The following is a 16,409-nucleotide window of genomic DNA, read 5'->3' on the forward strand; positions in this document are numbered from 1 at the left end:
GAAAACTGTTAAATTTTACTAGCTGGGTATTGACGAACTTGAAAAGAAGGTTGAAAAATACAAATAAAACATCAATTGAAACATAATACAATACGAGTTTGAATGGTTTTATTATTTGGCAAAATTTTCAAAGAACGTAAAATCCCCGTCCAGCTTCTGTATCGATAAAAAGTTTTAATATTTCAATCAGCGCGAATCGCTGAGCAATGGTCAAGCTCTTGACCAGATTTGATTGATCGAAAGCAAAATCCAATTTCTCATCGCCATGGAAAACCTTTCAAGGAAGCTGGATATTCTAATGTCCAATTTATCGTGGTAATTGCGCTGAAATTGAACTCTGGCTATGGCATGTTGCACTACCAAATAGAGGGATACTATGGTCATCAATAAACTGTGTCTGCTTCCAATCTATGAACGAATGTCTCGATCAAGTTGATAATTGAATCGACTTTCGCCTTTCCAAGGTTGCATTTTTTGCAGTCTGCCCTTGTGAGGATATTTTAAATAAGTAGAATCTGCTAGAAAAGGTCTTACTTCGAGAAATTCAAATAGAGACCCACCCTCAACTTTGATAGTAAGAGAAAGGTTACTAAGGGAGAGGGGGGGGGGGGACGGGCGGGCATATGCTTTGGTCCCAAAACTTTTATATTCAAAGATAAAACAGTAAAAAAAGCCTATTTTCAAGAGCAATCATTGATACTACAATTATTCTATTATAGAAGTATTCAGAATTTAATAGAATACAGAAGTATAATAACTGGAGATCTTGTTTTGTTTGGTTGTCCAAAAAAAAATGGGAATAAACACAGACAGCTGATAACAGTTCCTCTGCGAAATGCAGTTCTTGAAATCATGAACACTTCAAACCATTAAAGAACTGTTCATGAACTAACCTTCAACAGTTCTTGATTTGTGTTCATGAATTTTTGGACATGAACTGTCCTTAAAAAGTGTTCATAAACAGTTCATGTACTACTAAAGAATCACACAGAGTTCTTGAATTGTCCATGATAAATTTGGTTAAAGGAACAGTCATGATGTTATTTTCTTGAATCTTTCATGCACTACTCATGACATGTAGTTCATGAACTAATGAAGAATCATGTACATGAATGGTTCACTGCTAGTTCGTGAAGATAAAATGGCACAATAAAAACATATAGCAAGAATTTCATGAACTATTAATGTTCAACAAAATATCAAGAACTACTCATTAAGTGAATAGTTCATGAACTGTTCATGTACATTAGTTCTTGAAGTCATCTTTCACTTTTCATGCACTGTTCTGTAACGGTATTTTAGAATGTTTCAAGAATTGGTGCCATTTTATCTTCACAAACAATTCATGAAGTGTTCATGAACTCTGTTCATGAAATATGCATGCACTGTTAATGAACAGTAACGTTTCATTTCGCAGGGGTTGGCTTCTGTCAAAGACTGCCCCCCAACCCCCAGCCCTTCCTCACCCCCCACTCTCCACATACACACAATCTCTCTCATGACTTTCAAATCACTCCTAGACCAAGTCTGAAGATGAGAAACTTTTATTACAGGAAGTGTTTCAGCTAACTCTTGAAAGATAAAAATATTATCTACTCTTTTTATTATTATCAAATAAAAACACAAGTACCAATTTAAGAAATTCAGAATGTACTTATCCTTTGGCTTTTCAACATTCTCAAAGGCGTATAAAAGTAATTTACTTCCCAAAATTTGAAATTCAGAAACAATAAAGGCTTGATCGTATTACATTATATTACATTATAAAGTAAATATTCCAAGACATCAAAGTAAAAGTGTATGAGCCATTTAAAAGACTCTCAGAATATCTTGCTGTAACAGTGATTATAAAACATTATGTCTTACATAATTTCCATTTTCCAAATTTAAGGTGATTGTATCAGCATTTTTATTGCAGATTGTACCAAGCTTCAGTCATGAATTTTTCTAAAATACAGCAGGAAATCCTTAATTCATTTTACAAGAGTCACCTATAACGCTGCCGAAACTCTTTTTATCAAAATATCAATTTAAGATATTAATTAGTTTTTCCAGCTCAAACACAATATAGGCTTTTCCTCAGCAAGATTTTTATCAACAGCCTATGATCTTTTTTTTTCTTTGCTTTTGTTAAGACACCTTCAATATGTATTACCTTGTAACATAATTTATATTAGTGAAATGTATTATACCTTTTCTTAAATACAATTATTTTTTTAAGGTATGTCATTTTTGTCACTTTCTAAAAACTCATTTCTTTACTTTGATTTAACACTTCCCCACATGAAACCATGGTGTGCAATATTAGTCATGGCATCCAATAAACCAGTGATGTATAATTATCTATAATTGCATATGAAAACCATAATGTATAAACCATGGTGCACAATAAACCATGGTATATAATAAACCATGACATTGTGTATAGTAAACCACTGTGCAGTAATTTAGTTAAACTGGGGCATATAATAGACATTGCCATTGCGAAAAATAAACCAGCTTTTATAATAAAGCAAGGTTACGGCCTCTTATTACATGAAGTTATGCAGAAAAGTAAAGTCACTACATATGTAGCCGATAGTTTCTGCTGAGGAACGAGACATCAACTAAAGTCTTATTTAAACAACCAAAAAATTTACTTATGCAAACAAAATAAAAATTCTAATCAATTTATCAAGCGACAAGTGCAACTGTTTCTATTTTTTTAAGAGCTGACTGACATGTTTGATCAATACTTCAGCGTCAACATTATGCCTTAATTTATATCGGGCGTCTTATATCAGCTGTCCCAACACCTTATCTGGTCGCGGGGACAATACAAACAATCGTGTTTTTTCGTCAATTATCAACGAAACACACTCGAGTACGTATTTCTATCAAAATACAATATCATTTGGACCGATTCATCAAAAATAAAATTTCCCGATTAACAAAAACAAGTTTTCAAAGTTCTTAATTGCGAGTACACGCAAACTGACAGTCTAACTTGACTTTTCAAATTGAAACGTCTTAGTGGGGGACTCACAAAAAACGAAATACTTGTCATCAAAATAAAGCGTCGAAGTGTCAAAAGCGGTCTGGTACCACTTGTTTGCATAATCTCTGTATTTTGTCTACAAAAAGGAAAATAAATTAAATATATGACTTTTCTTTTATTGAAATGACAGCTCACTACGGATATCATAGTTAAATATCATCGGAAACATTAATTCTGACAAAATGATGACATCATAATTATGTTCTAATTTTCAAATATAAAATTACAAACAGATACCAAAATGATTACACTGAAAATTGGATCTGAGCTTCTTCTTTAGAAGTGACAAAAAAAAATGCAAGTCAAAAAGTTTTCTGATTGTCATTTTAAATTATTTTATATCTTTTCAGGTGTCAGAATTCTTATCGAAAAAAGAAAAAGCAATTATAAGACCTTTTAAACTATTGGGAAATCATTCTCTTAAATACAAATATAATCCCATCACGTAGTAATCCAGTTTTGATCCTAAATGTAAGACAGTCACTTAAAAGTATGAATTATCTCCCTTTAATCAGCAAATTTCGTGTTCCATAAAGAGTATATCACAATGTACAGGAAGCAATTTAGAAAAATTTAAAATGTAAATAAGAATTAAAGAAAATTGCCCTGTATTTCACCTGCAACTTGTGTGAATTATGAGCATATGCGATTAGTAGAAAATAAGTGAACGCTGCCGTTAATTAAAGACAATTAACAATAAACAAATCCTTTATACTGAGTGGGTGGTGGTAGCTTGGTTTAGCACACTGAGCACCACATTTTCCTGTAGGTGTTGGTTTTCATCATGCTATGTGTTTGATATTATATGTTTTTGAGATTTTATATGTCTAATGTGACATATCCTGGCAGAGAAAATGTGTGAAGAAAATGCTAAAAACAGTATTCCTATAGGAATATACCAAAGTACATACAAGCCTTAGAATCTAGATCAACAAACAGAAAAGCTAAATAACCATTAGCTGCATGCTGACGGCAAGTGATTCTGCCTTTGCAGTCTGATCATGTTCTGCACTGTTCGCTATTTAGTCAGTAAATTTTCAGTAAACACCCCTTCGAATAATAGATGGTATTGCCCAAACTGAATGATGGACCAGTCCATTATAGAAATTTAGCAGGGTAAGGGTTATTTTCAACTTTCACAATAAGGAAGGACAGCGAGTACAGATTTTGAACCTATGACTAGCCTGACCTTATGCAATCTTTAAATATTAAGTGCTTCGTAGAATAACACTATCGATAAAATGTAAACGGTACCACGTGAGCTCTTTAAATCATTTTAATAGAATTTATTATTATTTTCATACCTTTTCATAAAAGTTCAGGTGTTTAAACTGTTCAAAGTATATCATGACAAGCTATCTATACCAATTTGTACAGCCTCAAAATTAAATACAACTCTGGTGACCTAAACATTCTGTCCAAACAAAGTTCCATTCAAGTGTCAAAATTTAAACACATTAATTTGCCAAATCTTTGACAGACCTATATCTAATCTTTAAAGCAACACCTTTATTAAAAGGTTAGTTTGAAAATTAAGTTTGAAATTTGTGCTAACTAGCAACGGAGAACGATAACGCTACCCTGACTGCTACATTTTAATTAAAAAGTCGGCACAAAATTAAGCTTACTCATTATTCCATAATATGCTCATCAATATATTTTTCCGCTTCTTTCATAATATTCTCATACATAAGCAAGATAAAAAGCTGAAGGTTTTGACTTTCGAAAATTTTTGCTATATGTGCAATCTAAAAGTGTACTCTAAAATTTTTCGATTCCTATAGTACTATATTTTGCTAAAAATCTTTTATTGTTTTTTACGACCTGCACAGTTATATTAACATGACTGTGACAGTCAATTTACAATAAATAATATCATTCTGTATAACAAAGGTTCAGGAAAACCCCTTCGGTTCAGTGGTTTTAAGGTCCCCGACTTTAAAAAACTTGTCCTTCACTGCTGTGGGTTTGAAACCGTCCTTAGAAAGTAGAATTGAGCCTCACCATGAAAAAACCAACATAGTGCGTTTGCGACCAGCATGGATCCAGACCAGCCTGCACATCTGCGCAGTCTGGTCAGGATCCATGCTGTTCGCTTTCAAAGCCTATTGCAAGTAGAGAAACCATTAGCAAACAGCATGGATACTGACCAGACTGCGCGGATTATGTCAGGTTTTCTCATGGTGATACTCAATTATAATCATGTGTGGAACCTAAGCTATCAATCCGACTTGCTGCCAAAGGTCCTACTCAGGTGCTAAACAGTCTATAATGCTTGAAATATTTGTTCTTGAAGACCTGCACCATTAAGGACTGAGAAGACAACTCCATAATCATTTGACCTAAATTGTGAAAGGGTGACTTAAACCCACCTATAAAAACATTGAATAACATTACATTTCTGGTTTTCCCTTCAGGACTAAAAAAGCATAACAGAACACACTCAAAATATTCTATAACAAGCAACATAATGCAAAAACCATTCATAAACATCATCAGACAAAAACAAAGAATCCAAGAAGCTAAGATCTTATTATATTAATATTTATGAAGGCAGAATCTTTTGAACTTTTCCTTCATTAAAGAACAAAGTTATAGCAAAATTATCTCCTTCATAATTTTTCTTTTGGTAATTATGCTGCTTAAATTATGATAATCCTCCATGTGTGTGGCTTTTGCTTTTCACACAAAAAGAAAAACTTGAATGAAAATTACCTTTAATTTTGATAATCTGAGTATAATTTCTGCAGCTCCCTATACTTTTAATGTTATGCTATGCAGAGCAATTGGGCATTTTTTTTTAAAACTTAGACCATCAGGAAAAAATTGCTCTGCCAAAAATTTAGGTAAAATTTGTTTGATAAAAAAGTTCATGTCCAAGTACGTAAGCACCTGCTTATTCAGCCAAGGAAGGGGCGGCAAGTCTGACCCCTGCTTTACATGTATCTCTTTTTACCTTAATTAACATTAAAATCATATTGGAGACTTCAAAATTATTAACAATGCATACACTCCCTGATAAACCCTATAAAAAATTTTTTAATACCTTTTCCAAAATTTAGGGAAAAGTTAAACGAACATTTCCAAGAGAAAAGAATGAAGACAGAGACCAAATCTCTTTCATAAATCATAAAAAATACAAGTGAACCATGCAATTTTGATGAGATTTACTGCGCATTCAGTTCTGCTAGGCTGGCAGTGATAATTTTTCCTGCATTCTTCTCCCTCCTGAGACTCAGCAAGCAAAACAATTAGAGAAATGCAAAAATGCTGAAACTGAAAAAGATCAGAAATCTGCACACATTCTGGTTATCGTTAATGAGTGTTATTATCAGGGAGTAAGTTATCTTCTGTAAAGGTAGGTAACTATAAAATCCCAACAAGGGACAGAACTGTGAGTTTTCAGGAATAACAGTTGTCTTTTTCATATTTACCTCACAGTTAACTTAGTCTTTCTATACTACCAAATAAATACTTTCAGAAAGGGAAATAATTCTAAAACAAAATCAAACAAGGGAGAGAACTCTTAGTATAAGGAGGGAAAAATCTGAAAGGTCATTTGCATTTTTGTCTGTAATAAAATTACTCCCAAAGCTGCAGCTTACAAATTATTAAAACATGTTAACAGCATACATGTAATACTACTTTGAATTCCCCCACCCCCTCAGCAAGACTTAACTCCCCTGTCCCTTCACTTTAGAAAAGATTACAGTATAATAAATGCATGTTTGTGTTTTCTTTTTCCTTATATGACACTCAGGACATCAAACGCATGGCTAAAAGCATTTTAGTGTACATCATTGAGGAGTGTACCTGCGACAACACTGACAAGACACGCCAAGGTCATGTGTACATGACAGGAAAATGTATGTTTACTTGTTTCAATGCCAAATTACCGGTACATTATAATGCACATCAAAAACATTCTGTTTCATTTAAAATACATCGACGTACAATATTCAGAGCGTGTTTTGAAACTGTCCATACGTAAAAAACCATTTTTTCAGCTTATTAAGAACAAACTCTTAGAGTTAAGTTTCTGAAAATTTTCATTAACACCAATTTTCATTTTATTCACGAGGTCAAATAAAATTCTAATGGCCATTTATATAAAACCTTGAATGATTTTTAAATTTGAATGGCCTTAAATATTAAAATAACGTTTCAGAAAAGTCATAGTACTTTACATTTTTTATGCGTTATCTTTGAAACATTTAGACTAATGCAGACACCATCATGAAACAAACACCCTAAATGTGAAAATAACACGAGCGATAGTAACCATTTATCCCCCTTCCTCTCCGATACACATCTAACAGTGGCGTAATAAGCACCTGCTACTAATAATGTGCAATACATCAAAAACGCTTGAATACAACTAAGTTTTTTATATGGACTTTTTTATGAGAAACAAATTAATTAAAAATTTTTTTCTGGAGATTGGATCAAAATTTTTATTTGAATTAAGTGGCTTATAAAAGTTTATTTACAGCAGTTTATGATATTTTCTCAAAATAACCTAGCTACTGCCAATGTTTTACATTCTAGGATATCTTATTAATGATAATTGTCGAGATCTCATTACAACACAAAGCACACCAGATAAGGAAATAGTACATACTGAAATCGTTTTATTACGAGACTTTTACTAGATTGTTAATGTAAATACATTCTGCAAAATAATTATGAACATTTTTGTACAGTAAATTCGAAATGAATCTTAAATGTAAATTTTTGTTAAATGTAAATTTTTGTTGTATAAGTTTTATTTTCTAATTTTAGAAGGCACAGTACATAAAACGACTTCTAAATAATGTATAGGGTTGTTACAAAACAGACCATGCGTAAATATACCAGATTGTGCAAAAAAAAAACAACAAGGAGACAAAACCCGTCAGTTAGGCCACACCAAATTGATAAGTTGTTCATCGGATTTTTTTCTGAAAAAATTGAGGCGGCGAGCGAAAAAATAATTTAAATATTTTTATAGGTTTTTGAGAAAATCAGGAGCGAGCGAAGAGCGAAGAAATATATTTGTCTTCATTTGGCTCTTGGCTGACTAATAAAAACCTTGAAATAGAATGTATAGCCCTTTTAAATAAAAAAGTAAGTCCCCAGGGATTGAGAAAATCTGACCTGCAGACGCACAACAAAGCGAACTCATGAAAAAAAGGTAATAACATTGTCATACAGTACACTGTAATCAAATAATGCATGCTTTTGAAAATGCTGTTAGAAAATATGTAATAAACAACAATGCATAGCCTTACACCATACTTATCACACATATGTGACTTGATGTAGCATTCTTAGCTGACTTTACAAAGTTTTTGATACATCAAATATCTATGCGAGTGTTACTAGATCTATTAAAGCTTCTGATTTGAAACTTAGAACAGTTATTTACTGTCAAAGTCTACACCTGGAGAAACAATATTCTTACGTCTGAATCTAGACAGAGTTAAGCCCCTTTTTAACATAGAATATTTTTAATTAAGTTTTATATAATGACCAGTAGCTCTGTACTTTCAAAGCTTCTGACTATTATGCCCCTTTTACTGGCAAAGCTCTGATTCAGAAAAGTCGGGCATGATGTCTTATGTACAGCTCTTTTTCTAACTTTAAACTTTCATAACATATTAAATTTGTTGAAACAAAGACTCAATTAAAGTCTGAAATGGAGATTAACGTGCATTAACATTAGTCTACTAAATGATTGGAAAATTTGAAAATCGAAACTGTTCTGAAAACAACTCATAATGTAATTCCTTATCCCACCAACTTTCGTATGCAAATGCTGATCATTTGGCAAGGAAAAACAGAAAACAGATAAGTGACATGCATCAATAAGTATTTACCCTTACCAAAATAATGTAGATTGATGTTATCAAATAAATTAGTATGTTTTTCTTCATCCAGTTTTCAAAGAAATAATTCGATTTTTTGTAGCATGTAATTTGGTAAACATTTGAAGAAAATGGCGTAATTGCATAAAGGGGAAACAACTTTAATGCAACTAAATATAATTGTTATGATTTATTATAAACGATGTGTGCGTAGTATGTATTTATTTTGATTAAAATCCATTTGAGAACAATCTAGGACTGAAATTATAAGCATTTATACACTTTTACGTCCGTAAAAAGTAGCGCACCAAAAAATTTTGGATTGATTTTTTTCAATGGGGCGAGCGCAAGCCAAAAACAAAAAAAAATATTTTTTTTGTGTTTCTGAAAATATACGAGCGGCAAATCCGATGAACAACTTTTTAATTTGGTGAGGCCTTAGACAACAATCTAAATATGTCAGTCAAGTCTAGAACAAATGACACGTCTTTCCTATCTTAATCTACATCGTATTCTTTCCGTGATTAAAATCGGCAAAACGGGTCAATATGAGATAAGCAGAAAACAACCCCGTACTTTAAGTTAGTGCTCAATAATCATATGTTTCATTAAAAACCGATTCATCAATCATTATTCACAGTTAAATGCCTCTCATTCTGATAACGTGAACTTCACATTTCATAACAATAAACAATACATGAAGTTGACATAAAATTTAAAGATCGCGTTTTAACGAAAACTAGGCAATAGTTCATTCTATAAATGCACTCCACGAAATTCAAGCCGCGATCTTGTTCAATATTGAGCCTTAAAGGACTGTCAATCATCTCTGAGAGAGGTCGCCAAAATAATTATTCTTTATTTTAAAGAATTTATCATTATAAAGACCAAAGAATTTAAACACATCTACGGGGGAAGTGTAAGCAATTTTTTTTTTAGTTCATTTCAATTATAAAGTCTATATTACAAATTCAGAACAGGAAACTATCAGTATCATCTACCTTACTTATACACACCCAAAAGTGACTTTAAACCTTTCTGTACTTTCAGAGACAAAGTAAAAGATTTAACATGGCTTTTTAACTATTACGGGTACTACTTGAACATTAAAAGCAATTTGTTATTTTTAAACAGGTGCCCTGAACAGAATAAAATAACTTCTTTTAGAGTCAAACGCTATAGCAATGAAAGTTAACGGCAGAATTGTCAATACTATAATGATTGCTGATTCACCCTTTTTCCGATTAGCTTTCATCCAAGACAGGAAGCATCCCATTCAAAGAATATAAATCAACTGTTCAAGACGCATTTTTTTTTTTTAGGAAACACTGAATGCAAAAATATCTTTTTGATGCGAGTTGTAATCTGCAATATTGCTCTGTATCTTGACGTCTGATCTGCCGGCGGTACACTAGTAGTGGGAGAAGGATTATTAAAGCAGCAAGAGACTTCGCTCGAAATCTCGGAAATCTTCACATTTCTCGACAAGGATCATGATTACCTCTGCAGATTTTCGACACTTGCTGGTGTTTGTACAAATTTTCTGCCACTTTGTAAATGAAGAATTTTTTATGCATTTTCTTTGATAAATCGAATCTTTTACTATATTACATGACCTTTAAAAAGCATTTCAAAATGACTGTTATGGATGCCCTTTAGTACACATTTTAATATTCAAAATTATGGACAAACAATTTCCTCTGAAATACAAGATGTTTCAGGTATCAGTGTTCTCCCTTGCCTGGTTTTTCAATATTTACTTCCCTTTGCAGAAAATAATTTGCTGACCTAGTGACCTATTTTTTCTGCTTTAATGATGAATACAATGGTGTGAAAACAAGGTTGATTTCTATTACTGAGTTTAAATGAAACTTGCTTAATTTTTCTAAAGACTAACCAAGTTACTGTTTGATAAATAATATCAATCTATACAGAGAAAAACTACTGCTGATTCGGCAAAAACTTTTCAGACAATGTGCAGATTTATTCCTGAAATGTAATCAATACCACTCTATTTCATAGCAAGAAATGACTTTTATACCATATATAGAAAGCCATACACCTATAACTCAGACAAAGACAGCGTAACAAAGACATCAATCTGCTAGTTCTCATATGTAGATAGAGCCGTTATGAACTCAGCTTCCCGCTTGTTGATTCTCCTTTACCAGAGTCAGACAAAAATTTGTCGGGGAAATTTGCATCGGCAAATCGTTGGCGTGAAGCAATGATTGTCCAATTTCGTCGCTGACCAGATTATATTGGAGAATGAAAGTAGGTATTATGTAAAAATCAATACGTCTGGAACATTACGATATATTTCTCGTCAAGATTTTACTGGAAAAACCATCAAACATTTTCCTGTAAGGTTTCTCTCCAAGTGGGAGCTTTACAAAACTGTCATCCGATTTAATGAAATGGGTTTGGTAACAACAGACTTGAGACATAATTTCCAAGAAATATCTCAAGCGTTTAAAAACTGGTCTAACTTACTTCTACAGGAACAATTTATAACAAGGGAACATTATGGCAGCCTGTCTGTATCTAGATGTATTAAGGAAAATTAATGAGGCTGCGATGTGAAAAGCCCTTTAACATTCAAATAAAATATTATACCAAATAAAAGATTTTTTTTTTAAATTTAAAATACGTTTTTAGTCAATCAAGTTCGTAAAAAAAATCCTATTAAAATTCCATAAATTTGCATTTTACGGCTTTAAGTTTCGTTTTTTATGACATAGTTTCTTGAAGCAGAAACATCTGTATTTAATACAAGGTAATTAAATGAACACAAAGACAATTAATTGCAGAGTATACCTGGATTTTATTACATAATTCATCAGCAATTAGGCATGAGCAACTTTCATTAATGAAAATGTATTCAACATGTTGGAAACATCAAGAATAAATTTTATTCGCATTTTTACTTGTCCTCAGGAATAACATTTCTATAAATTCCCCCAGAATGAAAAATAAAATGTATTAATGTCAAAAAAATTTCATTCAGCTTTTTGTTCAAATTTCCTCCATAAGAAAAGGTTAAATACCGCATGATTTATGAAGTTTGTAGCAAATAAAGAACAATAACTATTTATTTTTACTTAAAACATTGTCCCTTTGCAGATGTCACAGATCATAAATGAAACTAAAAATTTTTGATCAATAACACACTTTACTCATAAAATCAGTTTTGTGTCAAAGTTAAAAGAAAAGTATTGTTTCTTGGGATAAAAAATAACAATTAAACAATGTTTAGTACAAGAAAATTCATTACGAAAAAGGTCACCTAATCAATTCAACAACACAAAAATGATGAATTTTATGAGTTTTTATGACCTTTGAAACCAAAAAGCAATAAAATGCGAAAAATTAGGACACTGGACTTGCGTTTTGTTGTCAAAACTGATCTGGTTGGTAGACTGTATGGCTCACTATTAAGTGGACATAAAGTTGGTAATAGCTATAGTATTTAGTGGACCTTGCCCAAAACAGGTGAATTATTGCAAATGCAATTATCAATAGTATTTATATGCAGAGAAAAACGCTCAAACGAAATGTGGTCCTCTTCAGAGACCAATTTTTCTGTGATGTAAACTTCGCTTAGAAGATTATATTGTTACCATCTATATTCTATAATTATATATATCGTACCACAATCTAGAAAAAAAATCATCACAATGGGGTCTTTGGGGATTTTCAGAAGAAAACCACAAAATTAGTTTAGCGACAGATACTGTATTGTTTTGTTACTGTGAACCAATTCAATAAAGTTTGACTGATGGGGAAGCCACTTTTAGTGTGATGAAGTCTTTTCTTGATTATTTTTCCGTGTCACGACTGTCATCGTGTCCAAAAAGATAACGGACATTAATTTTTGTGAAGGGTACAGTAATGTACAAACAGATCTCATTCATTGCGACTCACAGGCTCTGATGTATCAAAGCAGTCCGAAGACCGGACTTCTTTGTATAATGCAGTACTTGTGCCATGGCTGCTTTACAATGTCAATTTATTTTTTTCAATATCTTCAGTTTTTTAATCACATCAAAGTTCTTTAATCATGGTTACGACCAAAGAACATAAAATATCCTGAATGAAATTTTAAAAAATCAAATTGTTAAGCTTTTCTTTACTTGCCTATAATCAGGAAATGTGCAACACTTCAGATTTTCTTAGCAATCACTGGGTTTTACTGGTATCACTGATTTTAAGTGATTAACTTTATCTAACCCTTCCTCTTTACTGATAATATCCACTGGCAGGTGTTAGAATCCTTACAAAATTTGCACTGTTGACAAAATATCTGAATTAAGATCAATACCTGCAAGTACATTCTAAGCTGGAGTTTTAGGATGTTATCTGTTAGGCACAACTAACTTTAACAAAGTGGTCGAAGCATTTGAGGTAAGCTCGACTGTATATCTCAATTTTGCCCAGACAGTATACCAATTTTGCCCGGTTTGCACTCATTTCAATACTGCCCTAGAAATGTGTGCACATGATCCGCTACACCTGCGGGATATGCTGAACAGCCTGATCGAAACATCCCTGCGCATTTCCGTGAACCATTCACATTATCAGGAAAGCCCTGTTTTGTATGAATGAAGTCCAACTATTCTAAAACAACTCATGCAGTAGGGAAAAATAGCAAAACAACTCAAAGCAACCCAATGATGAGACTAAATAAAACAATGATGCTGCTTCTTTGGAAACAATTTGTTTAAAGCCAAAACCCATATTGTTTTGCAAATTATGTTGTTGCAGTGAAACAGATTCAATTTAACATCTTACACATCGTCTGAGTCATGTCATGGCTAACATGCAAAAGTTGGATTCAGATATGTCATTAATAAAATAAAAAATTCATGAGGAGTTAAAATCTTGTATACAGTCAAACTTTGTTTGCTCCAACTTGACGGGACCAGCAAATTTTTTTCAAGGTATCATTAGTTCATTGAACAAAATACACTATATATATGCATTTTGTTGCAACCTGACAATGACTTCAAGCAAAGGGTTGTGTGCGAACGATCCATGTTTGAATGTATGAAGTTTGACTGTAGTTAGAACATATGTCCAAAGTGGAAGTCCTGATAAAGTCTAATAATAATACGAAAAGGTAACCTATGCTTCGTCAAATCATAACAGCCAATTAGAAGGTTTATTAAATAATTTTTAAGTTATGTAGCACTTACAGTACAATTATACTTTTTTCCCCAACCAAAGAAGAATAACAAATGTATATTTAAACTCCTTATTCTTGTTTGCTACCTGTATCAGCATTTGACCAGCCAGAACTGTTCGTATTGACTTGACTTGGACCACCGCAATCGGTCAGACTGGACATTATTTACTCAGCAATTTAATTTCAACAAACATATCACTGATTACAATGTTCGTTTCACAGGATACTAACAAGTTCATTGATACGAAAGTTGACTGTAAATATTTACAGAGTTTTTCACTAAAATTTAAACAATGATAAAAAGTGCTAACTGCAGCTATTTCATTATAAAACAAAGTGGTAGTGGAGCAACAGCACTCAAAGGTTGTCCTCTTTCGAAGTTTGTGTGAATTTAAGAAACAAATTTTTGTCCCGGTTATTCATTCCAGCAAACTCAAATTTTGCACTATATTACTTCATGGGAAAATCTACGGTTTTCACAAAGAAACATTTCGCATTATTTTGGTCATGCAAAAATACCAGATATATATTACAATACTCATTATATTAAAGGGCAATAATTCATTCCAAGAAAAGTTAAATGTGGATAAAAATTTCAGAAGAAGAATACACTTCTAGCGGTAATAGTCGCCAACACTCAACTGTTACCCTAGCTGTTTATTAATGTTTTTGTGTGTGTGCGATACGTTCCATGTAGCTGCCTAATTACCCACAACAACTACCCAAATACTTTTCTCCTGTATGTTGTGTCTCACTTTATTTTTTGGTATTAATATCTATATTTCAGAATTCAGTCCCAGTGGATAATAAAATATCGAGCAATCAACAGTGTTTAAAGCCGCAATCTTGCCAAAACCTCAATCTTTATATGCTTTCTCCCTGCATGATAAGATAACAAACTACAATAAATGTGCATATAGGTCTTTAAAAATCTGACAGTATCATCTGCATCGCTTGCAAAAAGAACATTTTACGATCAGCCAGGCATCAATTTTAATGCTTTTTTTTTCTTTCACTATCGCTCAAGATTATTAAATTTTTTACTGCCATGTGAACTCTATAGGGCATGCAAGATGCCCTTGAGATGCAACGCTTAAATTGAACATCAACATTGACCGCTTCTACAAATATTATACCGCTGATATGTATTAGGCATTATTTAGTCCCTTAACCCCGCCACCCACATAAAAAAAAATAACATTTAAGAAATATGACTTTCGATTCTCACTGAATTTTGTAAGGTAATAACCTGGATCCTGTTGCTGACAATAAAGAATTTAGATGCACATTTGAATAGAAAAAAAATTTCATTAATAACTTTCACGAATCTTTCTTTCAACATCAATTTTTTTTTGCCTTTATTCTCAAGGTGCCTTGCCAAATAATTTACATTTTTGACATAAATAAATCGAAATATTTTCTAAAGTTTAATGTAAAGCAGTAAACACTTCGACGACTTCACTGTCACTTTCTTGAAACAGATTCAAAATCTGCCGTAAAGTAATATGAAATCAAACTTGTTTTTCAAATTCAAATGCAAATACAACTCCCACGCAAACTTTTTATCAATAACAAATTTATGATATCTACATATTGAAAGGCTGATATATATATATATATATATATATATATATATATATTTAGTTCATGGCCTGCATTTATATACTCTCAGTAAAATCATTTCATTTCGTTGGCATATACTACGTTCTTTCTGCAATTTCTGTGAAAATCCTATTAAAGAATACTAAAATTTCATAGATCTATAAATAAATAAGGCTATATTACGTAATTAAAGTGTTTGTTGGGATGACTAATTCTTGTGTGGACTGGACTTATAATTGTGTGGACTGAAACAACAAAATATGTCCTTAACAAATAAATATCTACCAGACTGGTATCTATTTAGTTCATTGCTGGCATATCTGTTTGAACCTTAGCAACCATATGACATTTTGCACAGCGCAAAGTGCACTTTCTCACAGATGTTTCCCTGAGAAACTTCGCAAAATGATTACATGAAAAATGACATAATTCGCACATTTATATAAATATACATAATCTATCAAGAAGTCTTTTTCCCCACTGTGAGACGGGAGACAAAAATGAATGCATCAAATTGTCTCATTCCTTACTTTATATCAAAATTGGGTTAAAATATATGAAATTTTAATAATTTTCCAGACTGCTATAATTATGGTACTGTCATCGGTATCTCTCTATAACATAATCTTAACTAAGTTGAGCAGTTTTGTAATGTTGATTGTCAGACAAAATTACTCATCAGAATGAGAATAAATTATCTGAGGTCAATTTCTCAAAGTCGTAAAGTATAACAAGAGCA

At 32.3% G+C, this 16,409-nt stretch overlaps 1 protein-coding gene across 8 annotated transcripts in view; it reads right to left on the bottom strand.

Annotated features, from left to right (window-relative positions):
• The window catches only part of LOC123557576 (protocadherin Fat 1-like), a 159,277-nt gene that overhangs the window by 108,774 nt on the left and 34,094 nt on the right, over positions 1-16,409 (bottom strand). The gene's annotated exons all lie outside the window — the stretch shown is intronic.

The sequence above is a fragment of the Mercenaria mercenaria genome, chromosome 5, assembly GCF_021730395.1.
Source record: "Mercenaria mercenaria strain notata chromosome 5, MADL_Memer_1, whole genome shotgun sequence".
Classification (NCBI taxonomy): Eukaryota; Metazoa; Mollusca; class Bivalvia; order Venerida; family Veneridae; genus Mercenaria; species Mercenaria mercenaria.